This window comes from Oncorhynchus masou, chromosome 28 (assembly GCF_036934945.1).
Source record: "Oncorhynchus masou masou isolate Uvic2021 chromosome 28, UVic_Omas_1.1, whole genome shotgun sequence".
Classification (NCBI taxonomy): Eukaryota; Metazoa; Chordata; class Actinopteri; order Salmoniformes; family Salmonidae; genus Oncorhynchus; species Oncorhynchus masou.
The window spans coordinates 32,602,750-32,629,728 of NC_088239.1; the positions used below are offsets into that span (position 1 = coordinate 32,602,750).

The window sequence follows — 26,979 nt, forward strand, 5'->3', positions numbered from 1 at the left end:
GATGAATGTGGTACCTTCAGGCATTTGGAAATTGCTCCCAAGGATGTACCAGGCTTGTGGAGGTCTACAATTCTTTTTGATTTTCCCATGATGTCAAGCAAAGAGGTCCTGAGTTTGAAGGTAGGCCTTGAAATACATCCATAGGTACACCTCCAATTGTCTTCAAATTATCAGAACCTTCTAAAGACATGACATCATTTTCTGGAATTTTCCAAGCTGTTTAAAGGCACAGTCAACTTAGTGTATGTAAACTTCTGACCCACTGGAATTGTGATACGGTGAGTTTTAAGATAAACAATCTGTAAACAATTGTTTGAAAAATTACTTGTCATGCACTAAGTAGATGTCCTAACCGACTTGCCAAAACTATAGTTTGTTATCAACAAATTTATGGAGTGGTTGAAAAACGAGTTTTAGTGACGCCAACCTAAGTGTATGTAAACTTCTGACTTCAACTGTATCCACCCACGTCTAATTGTATTTAAGCGCACTCCCCTCCATCCCTCTCCCTCAATGTTTTTTCTCTCATACTATATTTATATTTCACTTAAGTTTTTTACATGTTTTCTTCGAATGTACCAACAGTACTTTCAAAATGTTCCCTTGTCCGACTTTGTGTTTGTTGAATATGTTGGTTTGCTTTGTTTCTTCAGACACAATCAACATCTCTCTCCAGGGTTGTTGCTATTCTTCTCTTCTATTTGAGGGAGTCGTGTGTGAGTCGTGTGTGAGTCGTGTGTGAGTCGTGTGTGAGTCGTGTGTGAGTCGTGTGTGAGTGTGGGTGAGTGTGTGTGAGAGAGCGTTCGTTTGTTGTTTTTCTTGGCTTTAGTAAGAGCTCTGAAAAACACCACATACAGTACATTAGAAAGGTTGTCAGACCCCTTGACTTTTGTCAGTGGTGTAAAGTGCTTTGGTAAAAATACTTGAAGTACTAGCCAAATAGTTTTTTGGGTGAATCTGTAATTTACTCTTTACATTTTGGACTGCTTTTACTTCACTACATTCCTTAAGAAAATATTATACTTTGTACTACTTACATTTTCCAATTCCTACTTACAAACCCAATACTCGTTACATTTTGAATGCTTAGCAGGACAGGAAAATAGTCCAATTCACTCACTTATCAACCAAACATCCCTGGTCATCCCTACTGCCTCTGATCTGGTGGACTCACTAAACACATACACTTTATTTGTAAATTATGTCTGAATGTTGGAGTGTGCCCGTGGCTTTCCGTAAAATAAAAAATGTTTTTAAATGTCATGTTGCCATCTGAGTTTCATAATATAATGAATTTCAAATCATTTATACTTTTACTTTTGATACTTAGGTATTATTTAAACTAAATACCTTTTTACTTTTACTCAATTTTACTGGGTGACTTTTACTTTTAATTGTGGCATTTTCTATTAAGGTATCTTTACTTTTTCTAGTATGACAGTATGACAGTTGGGTACTTTTGTTACATTACAGCTTTATTCTAAAATGTATTAAAACACTTTTTTCCTCATTAATCTACACACAATACCCCATAATGACAAAGTGAAAACAGGTTTTTAGAAATGTTTGCACATGTATTTTACAAATGAAAAACTGAAATGCCTGATTTACATTAATGTGGTTATTCAATTGATTAGACATTTTTTGGAAATGCACACACCTGTAAACACAAGGTCCCACAGTTGACAGTGATTGTCAGAACAAAAACCAAGCCACAAGGTCAAAATAATTGTCCGTAAAGCTCAGAGACAGGATTGTGTTGAGGCACAGATCTGGGGAAGGGTACCCAAAAATGTCTGCAGCATTGAAGGTCCCCAAGAACACAGTGGCCTCTGTCGTTTGGAACCACCAAGACTTTTCCTAGAGCTGGTCAAACAGAGCAATCAGGGGCGAAGGGTCTTGGTCAGGGAGGTGTTCCTCTGTGGGATGGGAGAACCTTCCAGAAGGATAACCATCTCTGCAGCACTCCACCAATCAGGCATTTGTGGTAGAGTGGCCAGACGGAAGCCACTCCTCAGTACAGGACACATTACTGCCCACTTGGAGTTTGCCAAAGGGCACCTAAAGGACTCTCAGACCATGAGAAAAAAAGATTCTCTGTTGCGATGTAACCAAGATTGAATTATTTGACCTGAGTGCCACGTCTGGAAGACACCTGGCACCATCCCTACAGTGAAGCATGGTGGTGGCAGCACCATGCTGTGGGGATGTTTTTCATTAGCAGGGACTGAGAGACTAGTCTGGAGCGAAAGATGAACGGACAAAGTACAGAGATCCTTTATGTAAACATGCTCCAGAGCGCTCATTACATCAGATTGGGGCAAATGTTGACCTTCCAACAGGACAATGACCCTAAGCACACAGCCAAGTCAATGCAGGTGTGGCTTTGGGACAAGTCTCCTAATGTCCTTGAGTGCCAGAGCCCAGACTTGAACCCGATCGAACATCTCCGGAGAGACCTGAAAACAAGCATTTCGCTACACATAACATCTGCTAAATATGTGTATGTGACCAATAATATTTCATTTGAAAATAACTGTGCAGCAGCGCTCCCCATCCAACCTGACAGAGCTTGAGAGGATCTGCAGAGAAGAATGGGAGAAACTCCCATAATATAAGTGGGCCAAGCTTGTACAATAGCATCATACCCAAGAGGACTTGAGGCTGTAATCGCTGCCAAAGGTGCTTCAACAACATACTGTGTAAAGGGGCTGAATAGTTGTGTAAATGTGACATTTCAAAAATTGCACAATATCTAAAAGTTGTTGTTTTGTCATTATGGTGTATTGTGTGTAGATTGATGAGGGGAAAAACAAATACATTTTGGAATAAGGCTGTAACGTAACAAAATGTGGAAGAAGTCAAGGGATCTGAATACTATCCGAATGCGTTGTATAAAAAGACTCACAAATAGATGGAGAGATGTGGCCTATACGCAACACAACCATACGTATTTATCAATGAAAAAGACAATGAGTATTGCATTATTGTCCAATTGTATGCAAGGTCCAATAGAAATTCTACTCATGCTTTGTCCTAATGATTCATCCCAGTTCATATCCAAATGCAAATACCAGAAAACATTTTGCTCAATCTTTAGCCAAGTTTAAGGGTTATTTATCACCATTCTGGTTAAAAGGAGCCTTAATCCCTATACTGACCATGTACAGTATGTTCTCCTATTGATTGTTATTAATCTGCAGTTCTATGGTGTTATTGATTTGAACTGGCTCAAGACTGTGGTTTGATAGATTGACAGCCATTCACTTTATACTAATTTGTCAGGGTCCTCAATGAGAGAGAGGAGAGAAGAGTAGAGATGGAGAGACATGGAAAGAGAGAGAGGTGGTAGAGAATGGTACGAGAGATAAAGGATGAGAGAGGATAGAGAGGGAGAGAGCACACCATTATGTCCCAATCATGGATGTCCAGTAATCCCAGGAGGTCCCAGCCAGCATGATTGAGAGGAGCCATGTTTGTGTGTCTGTCTGTCTGTGTTGCACAGTACGTTAAAAAAACGTTTTACTTTTTCAATACTAGATCATGAAAAATGGTTCAGTACTCACATTTTTGTTACTTTCGGTACGTCTGTCAAATGTGTCTCACATCATATATGGATTAAGCTGATCAAGTCTGTCTAGTAATTTGTTTGAATCTTCTGAAGGGGGCAGAATTAAGCTAGCCAGGCCTCTTGCGCATTCCGCTGACACAGCACCAGTGTTGGGATTAGTTTATTAAAAAGTAGTGTACATATTACTCATTGCATTTAACGAGAGTAACATGCTACTTTACAATATTACTTTGCTTGGAAAGTAACGCGTTATATTACTTTCAGTTCCTTTCATGAAAAAAATCCACTGTTTGTTTGACTGTCGGAGGGAGCAGTGCGAGTCATGCACGCTCAACCAAAGATGGGTTACTTACTAACTCATGTTTGATCACTAGTTTCTCCTTTCATCTATAGCGCTGCTTTCCTGTGCGAGTCTAGTTCTGCAAGGCTTCTTCTAATGAAAACATCGTACTTCCACACCCACAGTTTGTTGTAAATCTGGCTCCAAATGCAAACTATTGAATTACATTGTTTACAGAGCAGATGATGAGTGCCGGCTAATGTATTATACAATAGATGACTGATGGGGCGCGCTGTGTTGAAGTCACTGTGACTCCATCTTGGCACTCCCCCACCATTGAAAAAAATATATATATATTTTTAGCACTGTGGAAAATTCCAGTAGCACTGTGGAATGTCCAGGTACACTTTTGGAACTTCAGACAGGTTTCTTCCGTGGTGCCCTCCCATGAACACCATTCTTGTTTAGTGTTTACATATTGTAGACTCGTCAACAGGGATGTTAGCATGTTCCAGAAATTGTTGTAAGTCTTTAACTGACACTCTATGATTCTTTTTAACCTCATTGAGCATTCTGCTCTGTGCTTTTCCAGTCATCTTTGCGCGATGGCCACGCCTAGGAAGAGTAGCAACAGTGCTGAACATTCTCAATTTATAGGCAATTGTCTTACCATGGACTGATGAACATCAAGGGTTTTAGACATACTTTGTAACACTTTCCAGCTTTAAACAAGTCAACAATTCTTCATCTCAGTTCTTCTGAGATCTCTTTTGTTCGAAGCATGGTTCGCATCAGGCAATTCCTGTGAATTAGCGAACTCAAATTTTGTGATTTTTTTTTTATCGGGCAAGGCAGCTCTAACCAACATCTCCACACTCGTGTCATTGATTGGACATCAGGTTAGCTGACTCCTGACTCCAATTAGCTTTTGGAGAAGTCATTAGCCTAGGGGTTCACATACGTTTTCCAACCTGCACCGTGAATGTTGAAATTATGTAATCAATACAGACAAAAATAAAATACTTTGTTATTAGTTTAAGCACACTATGTTTGCCTATTATTGTGACTTAGCTGAAGATCAGATCAAATTTGATGACCAATTTATGCAGAAATCCAGGCAATTCCAAAGGGTTCACATTGTTACGCTCGTCGTTGTATGATAAATGACCGGACCAAGGTGCAGCGTAGCAGGCGTACATTCTCTCTTTATTTGAAAACGTAACACCGGGGAAACAATGGATACAAAACCAAATGTAAAGCTAGTCGTGCAATAAAGCAACAAACAAAGACAAGATCCCACAAAACCCAAAAGGAAACTGACAACTTAAATCTGATTCCCAATCAGAGACAACAATAGACAGCTGCCTCCGATTAGGAATCAAACACACCAACATAGAAACAGAAAACCTAGAATGCCCACCCTAATCACACCCTGACCTAACCAAATAGAGAAATAAAAAGGTTCTCTAAGGTCAAGGTGTGACAGTACTCCCCCCCCCCCCTCCCAAGGTGCGGACTCCGGCCGCAAAACCTGACTCTACAGGGGAGGGTCCGGGTGGGCATTTGTCCTCGGTTGCGGCTCCGGTTCGGGACGTAGCCTCCGCTCCGCACGCTGATCCCTCCGCTTCCGTGGAACCGGACCGTCGCCTGAGACTCCGGACCATGGATCATCACTGGAGGCTCCGGGCCATGGATTATCACTGGAGGCTTCGGGCCATGGATCATCACTGGAGGCTCCGGGCCATGGATTATCACTGGAGGCTTCGTGCCAAGGATCATCACTACAGGCTCCAGGCGATGGATCATCACTGGAGGCTTTGTGCCATGGATCATCACTGGAGGCTTCGGACCATGGATCATCACTGGAGGCTTCGTATGTGGTGCAGGAACAGGTCTCACCAGACTGAGAAAACGTACTGGCAGCCTGGTGCGTGGAGCTGCCACAGGGCTTACCGGACTGAGGAGACACACTGGAGGCCTGGTAGGTGGAGCCGGAACAGGTCTCACCGGATTGGGGAGATGCACTGGAAGCTTGGTGCATGGAGCAGGCACCGGATACACTGGGCCGTGGAGGCGCACTGGAAGTCTCGAGCGTAGAGCTGGCACAACCCATCCTGGCTGAATGCCCTCTTCCGCCCGGCAAATGCAGGGTGCTGGCACAGAGCGCACCGGCCTGTGAATGCTCACTGGAGACACAGTGAGTATCATCGCATAACACGGTGCCTGACCGGTCACTCGCTCCCCACGATATGCACGGGGAGTTGGCTCAGGTCTACACCCTGACTCCGCCAATCTCCCCGTCTGAGCCCCACAAAAAAACATTTTGGGGCTTCCTCTCGGGCTTCCGTCGTTGCCTTGACTCTTGGTCTCATCGCCGTTCCTCCCTCGCTGCTTCCACCTGTATCCACGGCAGGCTCTCATGCCCTGCCATTACCTCCTCCCATGTCCATGATGTCCTCCACTCCGGGGCACGGTGCTTGGTCCGTTGGTGGTGGGATCATCTATTACACTCGTCGTCAGATGATAAATGACCGGACCAAGGTGCAGCATGGTAGGCGTACAGTCTCTCTTTATTTGAAAACGTAACACTGGGAAAACACAATGAACACAAACCGAACGTAAAGCTAGTCATGCAATAAAGCAACAAACATAGACAAGATCCCACAAAACCCAAAAGGAAACTGACAACTTATATCTGATTCCCAATAAGAGACAATGATAGACAGCTGGGAATCAAACACACCAACATAGAAACAGAAAACCATAGAATGCCCACCCTAATCACACCCTGACCTAACCAAATAGAGAAATGAAAAGGCTGTCTAAGGTCAGGGCGTGACACACATACATTTTCTTGCCACTGTATTTAGACTGCTTCGTGTTTTTCTGGGCTTGCTAGCAGTAGCCAGCCAGCAGTTTTGTGCAAGTTCCTTATACAACAGCAGGCACTGGCATCTACAATGTGATACCAGCAACCCTCCGGTTGCCAACTCACGTCCCACCAGATTTTTCCTGTATCATGATACTAAACCTGGTATTGGTATCAAAGTCAAAATTCTGGTATCGTGACAACGCTACCATGCAGTGCCAGGGCTGTGCTGAGCTTTGGTCTGAGTGGGTTGTGGAAGATTGATTCTCTCAGAGGGTTAGAGAGAGCAGCACTGATTGAAGCCTCTGACTTCTTCAATATGTTACTGGTTATTCAGCAGCCTGTTTTCATTTATACTCTCATTATGAGAAAAAGTCATCATTGTGATTCAAATAGTTGTGCGTTTGCATGGCATTTCATTTTTAAGAGAGACGGGAAGATAGAGGGATGGAGAGAGACAGACAGAGAGGGGGGGAGAGGGAGAAATGGAGTGAGGGATGGAGGATCGGGAGGGAGGGAGGGACTCAAGAAGAGAATGATCCTGCACCATCCTAGCAAATTGCAGTGATTCACCTGTACATAGTGGTAGTATTGATGATTTGTTCCTTGCAATTACACCTCACTCAGGAAAACATTTATTGTTAAATCCCCACTTGATGTGGGCGTAATCATTTAAACCTGTTGTCTGGTTTGTCTTCGGGATGCCGTCTGTAATTGAAACATTAGTGTTTCTGGTCAATATGTGTAACAACATTCAGAGGTGGAAGAAGGATCGGACCAAAGCGCAGGGTGGTAAGTGTTCATGATGATATTTAATTGAAATTAACTGAACACTGAAATACAAAACAATAAACGATGTGAACAAAATGAAAACCGTACCGTGTGGCCCAAACACTCACACGGAAACAAACACCCACTAACAAAAAGTGAAACCCAGGCTACCTAAGTATGATTCTCAATCAGGGACAACGATTGACAGCTGCCTCTGATTGAGAACCATACAAGGCCGAACTCAAAACCTCAACATAGAAAAACATACGTAGACTGTCCACCCAATTCACGCCTTGACCATACTAAAACAAAGGCAAAACAAAGGAACCGAGGTCAGAATGTGATAGTGCCCCACCCCAAAGGTGCGGACTACGGCCTCAAAACCTGAACCTATAGGGGAGGGTCTGGGTGGGCGTCTGTCCGCGGTGGCGGCTCTGGCGCGGGACGTGGACCCCCACTTCACCACAGTTTTTCTCTGCCTCATTGTGGCCTCCGTGGTCTCTTACGAGCAGCGACCCTCGCCGCCAACCTTCGACTGGGGACCCTAGCCATGGGTCCTGAATGGACGGGAGACTCCGGCAGCGCCGGACACGCGGGAGACAGACTGGCGGCTCTGGCGGCTCAGGACAGACTGGCGGCTCTGGCGGCTCAGGACAGACTGGTGGCTCTGGCGGCTCAGGACAGACGGGAGACTGGCGGCTCAGGACAGACGGGAGACTGGCGGCTCAGGACAGACGGGAGACTCTGGCGGCTCAGGACGGACGGGAGACTCTGGCGGCTCAGGACGGACGGGAGACTCTGGCGGCTCAGGACGGACGGGAGACTCTGGCGTCTCAGGACAGACGGGAGACTCTGGCGGCTTAGGACAGACGGGAGACTCTGGGCTGTGCTGGCGAACCGGGGACACCATGCGTAAGGCTGGTGCCATGTATGCCAGCCTGAGGAGACTCACTCCCCGTGTGCCCCCCCAAGAAATGTTTGGGGCTGCCTCTCGGGCTCGCTGCCGAGCTAGCTCCTCATAATGCCGCCTCTCGGCTTTCGCTGCCTCCAGTTCTGCCTTGGGGCGGCGATATTCACCCGGCTGTGCCCAGGGTCCCTTGCCGTCTAATATCTCCTCCCAAGTCCATCTCTCCAGGTATCGCTGCCTCTCCTCCTGCTGCTGCCTGTTACCATGCTGCTTGGTTCTTTCTTGGTGGGTGTCTCTGTAACGGCATTCAGGGGTGGAAGAGGGATCGGAATAAAGCACAGCGTCTGAACACTGAAATACAAAACAATAAACAATGTGAACAAAATGAAAATCGAAACAGTACCATGTGGCCCAAACACTCACACTGAAACAAACACCCACAAACAAAAAGTGAAACCCAGGCTACCTAAGTATGATTCTCAATAAGGGAAAATGATTGACAGCTGCCTCTGATTGAGAACCATACTAGGCCGAACTCAAAACCCCAACATAGAAAAACACACATAGAGTGCCCACCCAACTCACGCCCTGACCATACTAAAACAAAGACAAAACAAAGGTCAGAACGTGACAATATGTGGCTGGTAGGGCGGCCCTCTGCAATCCATGTTCCCATTTTAATCAGGTGTGTGTGACAGTGTGTGTGTGTGTTAGGGTTGGACATTATATCAAATTAATTTGATTGCGATGTTCCAAATGCCTCTATTGCAGGAATCAACATTTTTGTGTGTGTGTGTTTGTCTTTTTGGTCTCATTCGCTCCTTCTATGTTGTGTGCACTGTGCACCTTCCCACTTGCAAACAGACATTTAGCCCCTCTCCCTGCCAACAAAGACAAAAGATAACAAAGACGAAAGATAATATTACATTTGTCATTTAGTGGACTCTCTTATCAAGAGAAAATCATATGAGCAATTAGGCTTAAGTGCCTTACTCAAGGGCACATCAGCAGATTTTCACCATTAGGCTTGGGCATTCATCTTCCTCTCTGACAACAAACAGTTGCAACTCACTATTTGCATCTGGGGTCCAAAACAATCAGTCATATGGACACCAAAACACATTGAGACGTTATTTTACTGTAATAGAGTAAAATGCCCTTTTTATATCTCAACTCCCAAAATTTAGAACAGAGGAGACCCTACTAAGACAGGAGTATCAATTAGCATGATTGTTAAAAATGAATGCTCTGTTTCTGTCGCGTGGCATTGCAGTTTCTGTTGCACGCGACGAGACCGTAATGTCACATATGCACATTTAATAACAATTGGCAACTCGTTCTCATTCTGAGAAATAAGCATTTTCTTATCCAGGTAGGCCACTTGACTTCAACATCTAAACGTGAACTGTTCTACCTTGTTAGCAAGAAATGAAATCCAATTTGGCTAGACTTTAAATATAAAGATTAGCTAGCTACTCACTAGCAGGTGGGCTTGTGCTTGAGCGATGTTTATGAAACCTGTGTTCATTTTCTATATTGTTTGTTATCAGAAGTTGGTGATTTGTTCATTGATGTGCATTGTACATGGTTCTAGATAAATGTGTAACAAAAAGGGCATTTTCATAGACCGACATGAAAGCCAGATTGCTGATTATTGCACAAAAAAAGCAGATTCAACTATTTTGATGAAATAATAAAGTTTTTAGTGGGTCTTTTGATTGAATGGTTATATTTAGCCCTGAAGCCCTGAATTAATTAGATTATTCCCGATTATTTGAAATGCAGTGTATGGACATCTTAATTATGCAACAAAGGTTATTTAGAGAGAACATAAAAAATATATACATATACTCAACACTGAGTATACAAAACATTAAGAACACCTGCTTTTTCCATGACAGACTGACCAGATGAATCCAGGTGAAAGCTATGATTCCTTAATGTCACTCGTTAAATCCACTTCAATCAGTGTAGATGAAAGGGCGGACACAGGTTTAAGAAATATTTTTTTTAAACCTTGAGACAATTGAGACAATGGATTGTGTATGTGTGCCATTCAGAGGGTGAATGGGCGAGACAAAATATTGAATTGCCTTTGAACGGGGTAAGGTCGTATGTGCCAGGCAAACCGGTTTGTGTCAAGAACTGCAATGCTACTGGGTTTTTCAGGCTCAACAGTTGCCAGAGTGTATCAAGAATGTTCACTACCAAAGGAAATCCAGCCAATTTGACACAACTGTAGGAAGAATTTGAGTCAACATGGGCCAGCATCCCTGTGGAACCCTTCCGACATCTTGTAGAGTCCGTGCCCAGACAAAATGAGGCTGTTCTGAGCGTAGCTATAGCTAGTGGTGTTGACTCTTGAGTGATGCCATCTACCATCTCACCACGGCTGTGGATTTTTCACTCAATACGATGTTGACTCAGTACGTGCTATGTACTTAGGACCTTTTTACCTTTGAAGAGATGTGAAAACGAATGAAAGCATTTGCTCGAACATATTGAGCACTTTCATGAATTTTTCATCACCTCAGTGCCTTACCATGAAGGCAGTAGCGTTGGAGAGTAGTTGAGGTGTGTGTGCTCATTGCGGCCAACCAAAGGTGTAGCATCTTTAAAGGTTTATCTATTTATCCCTTTAAAAAACCCTTAAACGCCCCAATGACAGACTTGCCGGCCCTGTCTTGTGTCGCTCTCTCTCGCTCTATCTCAGGAATGACTCACCCAGTATGAAACCAGCACCAAACTGTGTCTTGGCGACCTGTCTCCATAGCAACCGGGCCGTCTCTGCTGCGTTACCACAGCGTTATCCTGCTGTTATCCATCAAAGTTACTCCTGTTGTGTGGATAAAAAAACACCGCGACTATGTGAGCCAACGGGAGGAACGTACAGCACAAATGCATATCTGTCTACACAGGCCAGTGTCTGCCAGTGTGGGGTGATGGGAGCTTTCAAGTGTGTGTGTGTGTTTTGTGTGCATTTATATATGTGTGTGTGTGGTGATGGCTTTGCCTCAGGACCTGGTGTGTTGTGATGGTTGATGAGGAGATCTCTGTGCTCAGAACGACATGCTGCTGACTCATTCAGTGTGCATCTCAAATAGCACCCTATTCTCTATATAGTGCACTACTTTAATAGAGTGCCATTTATGACACAGCCTTACTGTTATTTTATCTCCCTCCATGGAGGTGTGGGGGGTCCTGAAAGCACATTCACTCAATAATCCCGCCCCCCACGTCTCTCCTTCACCCTCCCTCGCTCTCCATCTCTCCTCATCTCCTCCGCTCTTCCCTTTTACAGGACCTACGGGAGGTTTGGCTCAAATATCCGTCCCACCCTCTGCAGGTTGGTTGGAAATAATCTATTTTGTTTGTTTGTCCCGACATTCTGTATCCGTAGATGGATAAAAAAAATGATGTATAAAATATATGTTATGTACAGCTCCGAAATACATATTGTATATATGTAACCCCCCAGAGTACTACTTTCTTACATACACACACACACACACACACACACTCAAATCAAACTTAATTTGTCATCTGCGCCGAATACAATGTGCAGACCTTACCGTGAAATGCTTACTTATAAGCCCTTAGCCAACAGTGCAGTTCAAGGAAGAATTAAGAAAATATTTAGCAAACACTAATTTCTGAATGTCCCTGTACTAAAACTGATAGTTCTTATTTGTTTTTGAAGTTACAAGCCTGAAACCTTGAACATAGATTGCTGATACCATGTCGAAGCCTTAGGAATTGCATCCAGGGAGCTAATTTTCAATATGACCATATTATTGCCATTCTAAGAGGATGGTCTCTCAAAAACAATATTTCTGGTTGTTTTTTTGGGGATTTTCTCCAACCATATCTATTGTGTTATATTCTCCTACATTATCTTAACATTTCTACAAACTTCAAATTGTTTTCTTTCCAATGGTACCAGTTATATGCATATCCTGGCTTCAGGGCCTTAGCAACAGGCAGTTTACTTCAGGCATGTCATTCAGGTGGAAATTTAGAAAAAAGGGGCTTAACCTTAAGAAGTTTAACTCTTGATACTACCCATCCCGTATACGGGATCGTGAATACAGCCTCAGGCTCATTACCATAACGCAACGTTAACGATTTCTGAAAATCGCAAATGAAATGAAACTAATATGCCTGCTCTCAAGCTTAGCCTTTTCTTAACAACACTGTCATCTCAGATTTTCAAAATATGCTTTTGAACCATAGCAAATCAAGCATTTGTGTAAGAGTATTGCTAGCTAGCTTAGCATTTAGCGTAGCATTTAGCACGCAACATTTTCACAAAAACCAGAAAACCAAATAAATAAAATCATTTACCTTTGAAGAACTTCGGATGTTTTCAATGAGGAGACCTTCAGTTACATAGCAAATGTTCAGTTTTTCCTGAAAGATTCTTTGTGTAGGAGAAATCGCTCCGTTTTGTACATCACGTTTGTGTACCAAAAAAACCTAATATTCAGTCATCAAAACGGCGAACATTTTTCCAAATTAACTCCATAATATCGACCGAAACATGGCAAACGTTGTTTAGAATCAATCCTCAAGGTGTTTTTTCACATATCTCTTCATTGATATGCCGTTCATGGAAGCCTGCTTTCGTCTCAGAATCCCATGGAAAAATACTGGCAGGTGACTTTTGCGCACCAATTTCGGCGCAGGACACCGGGCGGACACCTGGTAAATGTGGTCTCTTATGGTCAATCTTCCAATGATCTGCCTACAAATACGTCACAATGCTGCAGACACCTTGGGGAAACGACAGAAAGGGCAGGCTCATTCCTCTCGCATTCACAGCCATATAAGGAGACAATGGAAAACAGAGCCTCAAAAATCCTGCTCATTTCCTGGATGCCGTCTCATCTTGGTTTTGCCTGAAGCTCACGTTCTAGGGCACGCACAGAAAATATCTTGGTAGTTCTGGACACGTCAGAGTGTTTTCTTTCGAAAGCTATCAATTATATGCATAGTCGAGCATCTTTTTGTGACAAAATATCTTGTTTAAAACGGGAACGTTTTTCATCCAAAAATGAAATAGCGCCCCCAGAGCATCAACAGGTTAAGAACTCTTTTTTTATTTTATTTTTTATATATATTGACTTTTAATGTCTGCGGTTGTGAGGCCAGTTTTATATACTGCCAAATTCTCTAAAACATCATTAGTGGTGGTTTATGGTAGAGAAATGAACATTAAATTATCTGGCAATAGCTCTGGTGGACATTCTTGCAGTCAGCATGCCAATTGCACACTCCCTCAACCTGAGACACCTGTGGCGTTGTGTGACAAAACATTTTAGAGTGCAATTGTATTGTCCTCAGCGCAAGGTGCACCTGTGTAATGATCATGCTGTTTAATCAGCTTCTTGATATGCCACACCTTTCAGTTGGATAGATTATCTTGGCAAAGGAGAAATGCTCACTAACAGGTACTGTATGTAAACAGCTTTGTGCACACAATTTGAGAGAAATTAGATTTGTGTCTATGTACAATGTTGTGGATCTTTTATTTGAGCTCATGAAACATGGTACCAACATTTTACATGTTGCATTTTGTTCATTGTAGTTTAAGATAGGGTATACGTAGGCCTGTTAAATAAATATCATAAGCCTATTGCTGTCGTTTGTTGGGTACATTAGGCACTAGCATTTCTTGGTAATTGCTGCAATATTGCCTGTTAAATTCTGAACAAAAATGCACTTCTGTACGCCTATATCTGCACAGCAGATGCTTTAGCCTATCTGACAAGGATCAAGAAATGCATGTCGGTGTCGTAGCATGCTGTCGGCATATCTCTGCCTCTCTTTGGGGCTAGGCCCAAGCTTCTCTTCCTTTTGATATAAGTGTTTTAAAATATTAATAGGCTATCATACAGTGGATCCCTAAGCCTAGTATAGGTCTATGAATGCAATGCCCTGATGCATTTTGTGCTCGAATCTCCGACAGCTGAACCGTGAGGTCGACTCGGATTAAAGTTCTCCATCACTGCGACGGATTTATGCCATATAGATTTGGGAGAGGTCTGGTTGGTGAAATGGCCTAATACAGAATCATGTCTGTTCTGTGAAATACACTGAGTGTACAAAGCATTAAAGTTATTAAAGAAGGATTTTTAGGCCTTGTGACAGTTGAGCCAAGGGTTGTGTATATGTGCCATCCTGAGTGTGAATGTTCAAGACAAAAGATTTAAGTGCCTTTGAAAGGGGTATGGTAGTAGGTGCCAGGTGCACCGGTTTGAGTGTGTCAAAAACTGAAACGTTGCTGGGTTTTTCACGCTAAACAGTTTCCTGTGTGCATCAAGAATGGTCCCATGCATGATTGTTGCTTACCAAAGGCGGCGAGTCCATAAGGTTAGGTAGGGGCTAAGTTTCCCTAAAGTAAATTAAATTAAATTGCCCAAATGATATAGACTAATTAGCCTACTCCTTCTAAACATAAATACATAAAATCATTCAAAACAGGCTTCTACACCAGAAAGCATGATTTGGAGGATCAGAGCATTGCTGGCTTATTTTTTTGTAAATAAGCCTGAGGATTGTTTTAAATCGCATAGCCTGTTGAAAGGGAAATAGTATATAGTATATATATAGTATATATACTATAGTATATATATATATATTCAAGTTGCGAGAGCCATAGGAAGGGAAACATGTATTCTAATAAGCAGTCAATGCACAACAATGCAATCTCAGGAGAACACTTTTGAAAGCAGTTTTGACATTTTTATTTTGAAAGCATCTTTGTTCCTTGTTTAATAAAAAGAAGGGGGTCGCAGTTTTCCATTGCTACCATGTTTATTTCTCTACTCCTTCAATTACGCAAGTGGCCTCGTTTTTCAAATGCAAACTGGAGCGGAGTTCTTCTTAAAAGGGCAATGACATACTTTCTAATAGAAACTCCAACATTTACATTTTTGAGTGAATAATAATAATTTATGTGTTTATAAAAAAAGTATTATTATTATTATTAATAATAATATATAATTAGAACAATCAGGTGTTGTGTCCAATGGGGTAAATGCAGATGGAAAAAACCCATGCTTCAGCAGCAGCCTATGTACATTTTATAGCCTGAGTAGCCTCGTTTCACTGCCAAAAATAAAACTAAACCATCTAGTGTTCAGCGAAATAACAACACAATGTCAAATACAGGTAGCCTAGTCAAATAATTAACATCCAATCACATTAACCTTTACTCTCTCGCGGGAATTCCACTAACGGTCCGTATGTAGCCAAACGTAGCTGCTGCTCATTTTGGTATCTGTACTGATGGCGCAAAAGCCATGACAGGGAGACATAGGGGAGCGGTAACGCTTGTGGAAGCAGTTGCTCCCGAAGCCACTTGGGTACACTGCAGCATCCACCGAGAGGCTCTTGCTGCCAAGGGAAATGCCTGACAGCTTGAAATATGTTTTGGACACTAACTTTGTTAAAGCAAGGCCCCTGAACTCTCAGTGATTTTCTGCACTATGCAATGATATGGGCAGCAACCATGTAACACTTTTACAACATACAGAAGTGCGCCGGTTAACAAGGGGCAAAGTAGTGACACATTTTTTTAAATTGGGAGACGAGCTTAAAGTTTTCTTTACTGACCACAGTTATCACTTGTCTGACCGCTTACATGATGACGAGTTTCTCACACGACTGGCCTATCTGGGTGATGTTTGTTCTCGCCTGAATGATCTGAATCTAGAATTACAGGGACTCTCCGCAGCTATATTAAATGTGCGGGCCAGAATTGAGGCTATGATTAAGAAGTTGGAGCTCTTCTCTGTCTGCATTAACAAGAACAACACACAGGTATTCCTATAATTTCATGATTTTCTGTGTGGAAATGAACTCAAGCTTACGGACATTGCCTAATGTGATATAGCGAAGCACCTGAATGAGTTGGGTGCACAATAACGCAGGTACTTTCCCGAAATGGATGACACAAACAACTGGATTAGTTATCCCTTTAATGCCCTGCCTCCAGTCCACTAACCGATATCTGAACAAGAGAGCCTCATCGAAACTACGACAAGCGGTTCTGTGAAAATCTTATTTAATCAGAAGGCACTGCTAGATTTCTGTATTGGGCTGCGCTTAGAGTGACCTGCCTTGGCAAATCGCGCTGTTAAGACACTGATGCCATTTGCAACCACGTACCAATGTGAGAGTGGATTCTGGGCCCTCACTAGCATGACAACTAAATACAGGCACAGACTGTGTGTGGAAAATGATTTAAGACTTCCCACGAGCCGGGTTGTGACAAAAACTCACACTCATTCTTATGTTCAATAAATGTATCATATAGGCTTACAATGATTGCAAAAAACAACATTTGTGAGTGTGCTAACTGGTGCTAGAGGGGGTACACAGCTGGAGGTTGAATGTTTGAAAGGGTAAGGTTCTACAAAAAGTTTGGGAACCACTGATTTAGACCATGCATTGTCCCATATGTTAAAATAATTGGATATGTTATGGGGCTCGTTTCTGGAGGTGGACATTTTATTTTAGTTGGTGTCAGCTTCATTTTATTTTCACTTATTTTGGAGTAGAATGTCCTTTTTAAAAGGTCACCAGAACTGAGCTTCTCAGTCCTAAGGGGACTGGAATTGGTCAGACTTACAGTTTTATACAGTACATGTACAAACGTATCCTGTTTCCCTAAAAGCATGATGGTCATGACTTCCTTGTATGAAAGGGGAGGTTGATCTAAGATTGACTTAAGTTTCATCATTAGTTTTCTTGTTATGCTTTAAACCGTGGGTTGACAATGATTGTTTTAGGAAAGGAAAAGCCAATACAAATAGGCTATAAAGTTTTCCTTATAGGCTGTTTTTAAGGATATGGCTAACATTATTGATGGTGCTGGGTGCGAGGGTGGACCCTCTAATGGGTTAAGCACCCAATGTACAGTATCAGTCAAAAGTTTGGGCATACCTACTCAACCCAATTGAGATGGTTTGGGATGAGTCGGACTGCAGAGTGAAGGAAAACCAGCCAGAAAGTGCTCCGCATATTTGGGAACTACTTCAAGACTGTTGGAAAATCATTCCAGGTGAAGCTGGTTGAGAGAATGCCAAGAGTGTGCAAAGCTGCAATCAAGGCTAAGGTAGGCTACTTTGATGAATCTCAAATATATAATAATATAAATAAAGAAAAACCATTGAATGAGTAGGTGTGTCCAAACTTTTGACTGGTACTGTATATGGATGACCTGTACAGTTTTCAGATAAATGTAGATATTCCTGGTCACTTGTCTGGCACCAAATTTTCCTTACGGAAACACACACACACGCTCAGTTAGACTGTCTGTTGGTCTCTAGCTAGTCCCTATGTTGTCAATCTGCTGTTTCCGCTCTCCATAATCCGCTTTCTTACATTACTCAGACACCCTCTCGCTCTTTTATTCTCTACCGCTGTCTCTCGCCCTCTTTCTCTCTCTTTATACACTTTCATTCATTCATTCTTCCTCTCTCTCTTTCTATTTCTCTCTCTCTCCCTATTTCATTCCCTCTCTCTCCCCCTATTTTTGTCCCCATTCTTCTCACTCTCTTCCCCTTTGCAGTGCATGATCTCCCTAGAAACATTGAGAGTAGGGCAAAGAGAGAGAAGAGGATGTTTGTTTGAAAGTAGGATTCGGAGGAAGAGATCAAAAATGGTGTAACAGGATTACACACAGTCCCAAATCACATAGGGCCTCCAGGGACCAAAACACTGCTTCTGTGTGTGTCAGTGTGTATGTGTGTGTGTGTGTGTCTCACAGTGCGTTTTGTGAGTCAATGTGTTTTCACGTGCATGTTTTTCTGAGCATATCCATGTTTGTTTCTAAATCCCACTCTGATCTTGGCTGATGTATGTTTTTATATTTTTGTTTGCTCTCTGCTCTCAATTGATGACAGAGATTTTGAGACATGGTTTAGAGAGCTTTTGGCCCACGTTGACAGTACAACTGAGCCCAAACCGTTTGCCTGTCCTTCTTCCTATATGCCTGCCACCATGCCAGTGAATATAATATTGTGTCAGCTGCTGCCATGGCCATAGAAATAGAATCACTAGAATGGGCTTCCCTATACAAGTCAGTGGGTCATTCTATTTAGCCACAGAAACCTATGAAATCCCACCAACAGGGCATTACAGACATTATTTGGGAGGTCTAGAAAAATCTTCCAGCCACTCATTCTTGACTTGTTACCAGCATCTGAGGATGGTAGCTTGTGGTCATTTCAGCCATGCCCTTCCCTTCTCAACAGCAGCCTTGGAGGTCAATGCCTGGGTAAGGTGTGGACCCCTAGGGTCAATCCCACAATCCTCAGCGGTCAGGAAGGGACCACCGCTGGGTGTTCCTGGGTAAGGTTTATGCTAGGCGGGATCCTGGATAATTATGGGGTTTAGAGCAAAGGCCATCCTTCCATCTCTCCATATTTCCAACCTGAGTCAGTCTGCTGTGGGTCAGAGGGGTCTCCTCCTCCTCCTTCTACTTAACTTACATGCCTAGCTTAGTTTATGAACCCATGACTTAAATTTAAATGTCCTTTTAACATGAATGAATAGTCTTACGATATGATTATTTAAGTGAAGACATCAATTTTCTATGTTGTTGAAGCCTAAAGGTAAGCAGGGACAACCAACATCTGGCTCAAGGGCTCTCTCTCTGAGCATAAATGGCTACCAGTTGCCTCTCTCTCTCTCTCTCTCAGCCTACAGTGTAACAAGATGACTCTGGCCCCAGGCAGAACATAAAGACTGATGATCGTCAGGAGTTAGTTAGCTGAAAGCAATTCACCAATAATGAGGCCCAGGCTTATGGTGATGACAATCTATCTTTGATTTTATTTTTACTAAACTTTTATTAAATAAAGAATATCCAGGATTGTAGGTGTACATGTGCATGTGCGCTGGCCCATGTTCATATATTAGCATTAACACCATGGGTTAGCTCTGCCTGCCTGCTAAGTTTGGGCGGTATTTAGATTTGTGTATTTTCATACAGTTTCTGTACATTTACTGTACGTGTTTTACAGTATTACCTGCAGTTTACACAAGACGCTGTTAATTCGTTCCAAATGTAAAAAAAAAAAATTGCTGACACTTGCCACTGTAAATGCAAACAAGCGCAAGCAAACATCAACAAATTGCAAGGACAGACAACCTAGCTCATAAAGTTGTACAACTATGTCAATAGGTTTGCTGCACGCACAAAATAAATAATAGACAGCAGTGATCTTGACCTCAGAGGGGATTGATTGCGTCTGCTGTAACCATGAAGTGTGTGTGTGTGTGTGTGTGTGTGTGTGTGTTGTTAAGAAAGAGTTAGCTGAGACGTCCCACAGCATTTTATCTATTCTATCTCTACTTTCCCCACTGCTGTGTTTATATTTATATAAATATACAGTGGGGCAAAAAAGTATTTAGTCAGCCACCAATTGTGCAAGTTCTCCCACTTAAAAAGATGAGAGAGGCCTGTAATTTTCATCATAGGTACACTTCAACTATGACAGACAAAATGAGAAAAAGAATTCCAGAAAATCACATTGTAGGATTTTTAATGAACTTATTTGCAAATTATGGTGGAAAATAAGTATTTGGTCACCTACAAACAAGCAAGATTTCTGGCTCTCACAGACCTGTAACTCCTCTGTCCTCCACTCGTTACCTGTATTAATGGCACCTGTTTGAACTTGTTATCAGTATAAAAGACACCTGTCCACAACCTCAAACAGTCACAGTCCAAACTCCACTATGGGCAAGACCAAAAGAGCTGTCAAAGGACACCAGAAACAAAATTGTAGACCTGCACCAGGCTGGGAAGACTGAATCTGCAATAGGTAAGCAGCTTGGTTTGAAGAAATCAACTGTGGGAGCAATTATTAGGAAATGGAAGACATACAAGACCACTGATAATCTCCCTCTATTTGGGGCTCCACGCAAGATCTCACCCCGTGGAGTAAAAATGATCACAAGAATGGTGAGCAAAAATCACAGAACCACACGGGGGGACCTAGTGAATGACCTGCCTGAGAGCTGGGACCAAAGTAACAAAGCCTACCCTCCGTAACACACTACGCCGCCAGGGAATCAAATTCTGCAGTGCCAGACGTGTCCCCCTGCTTAAGCCAGTACATGTCCAGGTCCGTCTGAAGTTTGCTAGAGAGCATTTGGATGATCCAGAAGAAGATTGGGAGAATGTAATATGGTCTGATGAAACCAAAATATAACTTTTTGGTAAAAACTCAACTCGTCGTGTTTGGAGGACAAAGAATGCTGAGTTGCATCCAAAGAACACCATACCTACTGTGAAGCATGGGGGTGGAATCATCATGCTTTGGAGCTGTTGTTCTGCAAAGGGACCAGGACGACTGATCCGTGTAAAGGAAAGAATGAATGGGGCTATGTTTTGTGAGATTTTGAGTGAAAACCTCCTTCCATCAGCAAGGGCATTGAGGATGAAACGTGGCAGGGTCTTTCAGCATGACAATGATCCCAAACACACCGCCCGGGCAATGAAGGAGTGGCTTCGTAAGAAGAATTTCAAGGTCCTGGAGTGGCCTAGCCAGTCTCCAGATCTCAACCCCATAGAAAATCTTTGGAGGGAGTTGAAAGTCTGTGTTGCCCAGCAACAGCCCCAAAACATCACTGCTCTAGAGGAGATCTGCATGGAGGAATGGGTCAAAATACCAGCAACAGTGTGTGAAAACCTTGTGAAGACTTACAGAAAACATTTGACCTCTGTCATTGCCAACAAAGGGTATATAACAAAGTATTGAGATAAACTTTTGTTATTGACCTTATTTTCCACCATAATTTGCAAATAAATTCATAAAAAATCCTACAATGTGATTTTCTGGATTTTTTTCCCCTCATTTTGTCTATCATAGTTGAAGTGTACCTAAGATGAAAAGAACAGGCCTCTCTCATCTTTTTAAGTGGGAGAACTTGCACAATTGGTGGCTGACTAAATACTTTTTTGCCCCACTGTATATATACTGCCGTTCAAAAGTTTGGGGTCACTTAGAAATGTCATTGTTTTTGAAAAAAAGCACATTTTTGATAATTAAAATGACATCAAATTGATCAAAAATACAGTATAGATATTGTTAATGTTGTAAATGACTATAGTAGATGGAAACGGCCGATTTTTATGGAATATCTACATAGGCTTACAGAGGCCCATTATCAGCAACCATTGGCACGTGGTGTGTTAGCTAATCCAAGTTTATCATTTTATAAGGCCAATTGATCAAAAGAAAACCCTTTTGCAATTATGTTAGCACAGCTGAAGCATCAGCATTTGTGGGTTTGATTACAGGCTGAAAAATAGCCAGACAGAAAGAACTTTCTTAAGGCCAGCATCTAGAAGCACCTAGAAGGCCAGCATCCCGGAGTTGCCTCTTCACTGTTGACTTTGAGACTGGTGATTTGTGGGATCTATTTAATGAAGCTGTCAGTTGAGGACTTGTGAGGCATCTGTTTTGCAAAGTAGAGACACGAATGTACTTGTCCTCTTGCTCAGTTGTGCACTGGAGCCTCCCACTCCTCTTTCTATTCTTGGTAGAGCAGTTTGCACTGTTCTGTGAAAAGAGTAGTACACAACTTTGAGATTTTCAGTTTCTTGGCAATTTCTCGCATGGAATAGCCTTAATTTCTCAGAACAAGAATAGACTGACGAGTTTCAGAAGAAAGGTCTTTGTTTCTGGACATTTTGAACCTGTAATTAAATCCACAAATGCTGATGCTCCAGATACTCAACTAGTCTAAAGAAGGCCGGTTTTATTGCTTTTTTAATCAGTACAACAGTTTTCTCCTGTGTTAACATAATTGCAAAAGGGTTTTCTGATGATCAATTAGCCTTTTAAAATTATAAACTTGGATTAGCTAACACAACGTGCCATTGGAACACAAGAGTGATGGTTGCTGATCATGGGCCTCTGTACGCCTATGTAGATATTCCATAAAAAATCTGCCGTTTTCAGCTACAATAGTCGTTTACAACATTAACAATGTCTACACTGTATTTCTGATCAATTTGATGTTATTTTAAGTTACAAAAAAATGTGTGTTTCTTTCAAAAACAAGGACATTTCTCAGTGACCCTAAACTTTTCAATAGTAGTGTATTTTCAAAAAATATATATGGGGGGTTGGAAGTGATGCAGACGATTACATTAATGGAAGCTACAATCTATCTACAATTTTAAAGCTGATCTACTCCCTAGATAAACAAATAAAGATAAACAAATATATATAATAATTTGAAAATGAATGACTCCATTCTCCTGTTTCCCAGTTTTCAAACAAAAGCTCAAACAGGAAGTACTAGTGAGCGCTCAATACGAAAGTGGTCCGATGATGCAGATGCGAGGCTGGCACACCCCTCACTCGAAGCTCCAATAATGTTTTGCAAGTACAGGCTGGGATATGTTCCGGGATTCACCCGATAGCATTGAGGAGTTTACCACATCAGTCAATAAGTGCATAAACAACGTCTTCCCCACAGTGACTATACGAATGTAACCAAACCAAAAAGCATGAAATAAAGGCACAATCCTTGATGGGATTAAAGGCTAGAGCTACTGTTTACAAAGAACAGGACATGGAAATGAACACATACAAGAAAGCTGACTACCACCTCCAACAAACATGCAAAAACATGCAAACATGCAAAAGGACAATATAGGAGGAAGGTAGAATTCTATTACACCAGCTCTGACACTCGTCAGATGTGGCAGGTCTTGCAGACAATGATGCCCAGTGATGCAGAACTCCAAAACGAGCTAAATGCCTTTCATGCTCACTTCAAGGAATACAACACTGAGTCCTGCATGAAAGCTCCTGTTCCAGATGACTGTGTGATCTCGCTCTCTATGGCTGATGTGAGTGAACTTTTAAACAGGTTAACACTTGCAAGGCCACCAGACGGAATACCAGGTCACATTCTCGGAGCCTTCGCAGACCAGCTGGCAAGTGTCTTCATTGAAATGTTCAGTCTCTCCTTGTCCCAGTTGGTAATCCCAACATGTTTCAAGCATACTACCATTGTACCTGTTCCCAAGAGCTCTAAGGTAACCTGCCTAAATGACTATCGCCCTTTAGCACTCACATCTGTAATTATGAATAGCTTTGAAAGGCTTGTCATTACACACATCAACACCATGCCATACACCCTGAACCCACTCCAATTTGCATACCACCCCAACAGATCCACAGATGGCGCAATCTCAATTGCACTTCACACTGCCCTCTCCCGCCTGGACAAGAGGAGAACACACTGTGTGAGAATGATGTTCATAGACTCCAGCTCATCGTTCAACACCATAGACAGCTCCAAGCTGAACACCAAGCTCAGGAACCTAGGACTGAACCCTTCCCTCTGCATCTGGATCCTGGACTTCCTGGCGGAAGTCCTACCCTGTTCACCCACGACTGAGTGGCAATGCATGACTCCACGGACGTCAGAGCTTCTTCTCCCTCAGGGGGATGAAAAGATTTAGCATGTGCCCTCGGATTCTCAAAAATGTATGCAACATTTGTTTGTTTTTTAAATCAGAATGTATATAACTTTGTTATTCTGAAGTGTTGCTATCAGCCATCGTCCCCTTAAGATAAAACTCACATGGAAATCAAGTCAGAATTTTTTTCCAAATGCCAGAAAGAGTGTGTGTGTCTGATCGTGTGTTGTGAATGCTTGACTCATCCAATGTTGTTAGTGGTGACGTGTGGCATTTAAAGAGTTGTTGGTAATTAAGAGGACGGCAGAATTGAACATCTTCTTTGGGGCTAAAGTGGGAAGACGGAACCATGATATTGTCAGCAGCCATCCAATTAAAACGTAGAGTATAAAAATACACCTGACTAGCTACCAACCACTCTGCTTGTTTGACATTGGGCATCTAGCTATTCCACCGCTGCTTAGTCTATATTGCTTATTAAATTAAACCAAACATGAACTCAAAGGTACGATCTGCAATATTTACTGCTCTCCAATGGTCTCTCCAATCCATGATATATATACACACTCTGGATTGTGACTGTACTGTACCATATGCATCAGGCAGACTGGAGTTGATAGATACTGTTATAGAAACTTTACATACATATTGTACTTACCTACTTACAGTACAGTGTTTATACATGTACTGCCAGCCAGGTGAATAAGGTGAATTCATGTATATATTTAATGATGACCACGTCCCGAATGAGATTCTATTCCCTATGTAGTGGACTACTTTTGACAAGGGACCATTGGGCTCTTGTCAAGAGAACTGCACTAGGGGACAGGGTGCCATTTGGGATGATGTAGCTCAGTGTTTGTTTTCAATGAGGGAAGTGTCTTGATCAAACCTCCAGCAGCAGCAAGCCAGAGGCCAATTAGATACTTCTCTCTACTACAGGCAGGCGCAGTGGTCTAAGGCAATGTATCTCAGTGCTAAAGGTGTCACCTCAGACCCTGGTTCCATTATAGGCTGTATCACAACTGAACGCAACTGGGAGTCTCATAGGGCGGCGCACAATTTGCCCAGCGTTGTCCAGGTTTGGCTGACAAGTAGCCTAGTGGTTAAAGCGTTGGGCCAGTAACCAGAAGGTTGCTAGATCGAATCCCTGATCTGACAAGGTAAAAATCTGTCATTCCGCCCCTGAACAAGGCAGTTAACCCCCTGTTCCTAGGCTGTCATTGTAAATAAGAATTTGTTCTTAACTGACTTTCTTGGTTAAATACAGGCGAATGAATGCATCTATAAGTGTTTCTCCTGATTGAACACACTCACTCAGCCCTCTGTTGATTTAAAGCATGCATTTTAGCACATTTCCTCCCCTAATAAGGGAGGTCATCATAAGTTTCAGTGTTCCACCAGGTTAAAACCCGATATCCTCCCAATTCACTGAACTACCAAGCAAGCCTATAGCCGAGCCCTGATCTGTGATCCCAACCCTATACTCTAGTCCCGGGATAGGCTTTTTGATTGGTTCTGCAGGGCAGGTAAAAGGCAGACTTACTTATTCATTTTTACTTTCAAAACTGATGTGATCAGCTTTGGAAGTTCCCAGGAACCGCTCATTTCCTGAAGTGTTTAGCTGTAAATGTTGTGTTCCCAGGTGCAGGAGCCGCAGATGGACAGGCAGCTGATCGAGATGTCTCCGGTGATTCTAAAGCTGACGGACTTTGAGGACGCCATTGGTGTTATGTTCACGCACTGTCGCCTGCTGGCCAAATCTTTCACACTGAGGACCGTGGGCTTCAACCACCTCACACTGTGAGTATGGGAGGGGTGTGTATGTGAGCGTGTGCATGTGTGCGCGTCATTACGAATATTCTCTCATAACTCTCATAACAGTGCTAAAACGCCACCATTAGTGTACATCTCTATATCTTTAGCTAGGTCCTAGTTAATTTTCCACTTGTGCTCTGGTCAAAAGAAATGCACTATATAGGGAATAGGGTGCCATTTGGGAAGCACCCCATATCTCCCCAGCCTTGTTCAGTATGAGACATCTAGTCTACAGTAGGAGTGTCTTCCAGTCTTCAGAGCTTTGTGCACATAGTCACAGGGCCTGCTGCCTGCCTCTCCGCCCGGTCCATCCTCCATCCCAATCCGGTAATGATGGATGGATTGTTTAACTCCTAGTTGGCCCAATGCCTAATCCTGTGGCTTTTACAGCATGTGTAGTACTCCCAGGGTACACTAAAGCCCCTCTCCAGCCATGGCCCGACACCGCGAGGGAGGTCACAACCCCACTCCCCCATGGGAAATTGAGTTTTTACATGTTGTTGATTATATTTACTGGCTGGCCCGTGGCATTGGTTGTTAATCCTTCTCTCTCATGCGAATAGAGCCTTTCTCTTTCTCCCTCTGTTAATTTGTCTCTCTTTTTCGGTCTTTCGTTCTCTCGGTCTTTCTCTCTCACTCTCTCTCTCGCTCTCTCTCTCGCTCTCTCTCTCTCCCTCTCAGCTCTGTGAGGTCTTGGAGGCCCATTTCACTTGATTTAATTTATATTCATAGTTTGTAGTTTAATTTAATAACTTAGCTCTTTTATGTTTTAAGCCATTACTTGCAGGCAGTGTATTATGTATATTACAGTTAGCATGCACACATTTTGTTAGCTTACTTTATTATTTATTTGAATTCTGCCACGTTTACTGTGTTGTTGTTGTTGCTTTGGAGACACATTTTTACGAATACTGTCTGAGATGTTGTTAGACTTGATTTGACCCTAGAGGTCATTTCAGATGCCAACATCGCTAACATTTTCTCCAAATGCTTTTATATTAAATCAAACAGCATGTTTGTTTTTTTAACAATGGTGAAATCATTGGTGTTATAAAGTTGCTGACATTTCAATCAGGTCGATTTCAATTGGGTGAAGAACTGCTGTGTTTCTCTTCCCTGCTTATTACCTTTCATAGGTGGCTTTCATCGTTTGCGACTTACAATAGTAAAATAGTGTTTTTTAAAAATGGGTAATTTTACTCGAGTGAGTGCAGAATGCAGACAATGTGTTTTTGAATAAGTCAGCTTTGATTCACACTTGTCTCGAGTTACCCTGTTAACTTTGGTGTTTCAGTTTCAAGTTTCA

At 42.4% G+C, this 26,979-nt stretch overlaps 1 pseudogene; it reads left to right on the plus strand.

Annotated features, from left to right (window-relative positions):
* The window catches only part of LOC135516976 (ribonuclease 3-like), a 148,595-nt pseudogene that overhangs the window by 82,826 nt on the left and 38,790 nt on the right, over positions 1-26,979 (plus strand).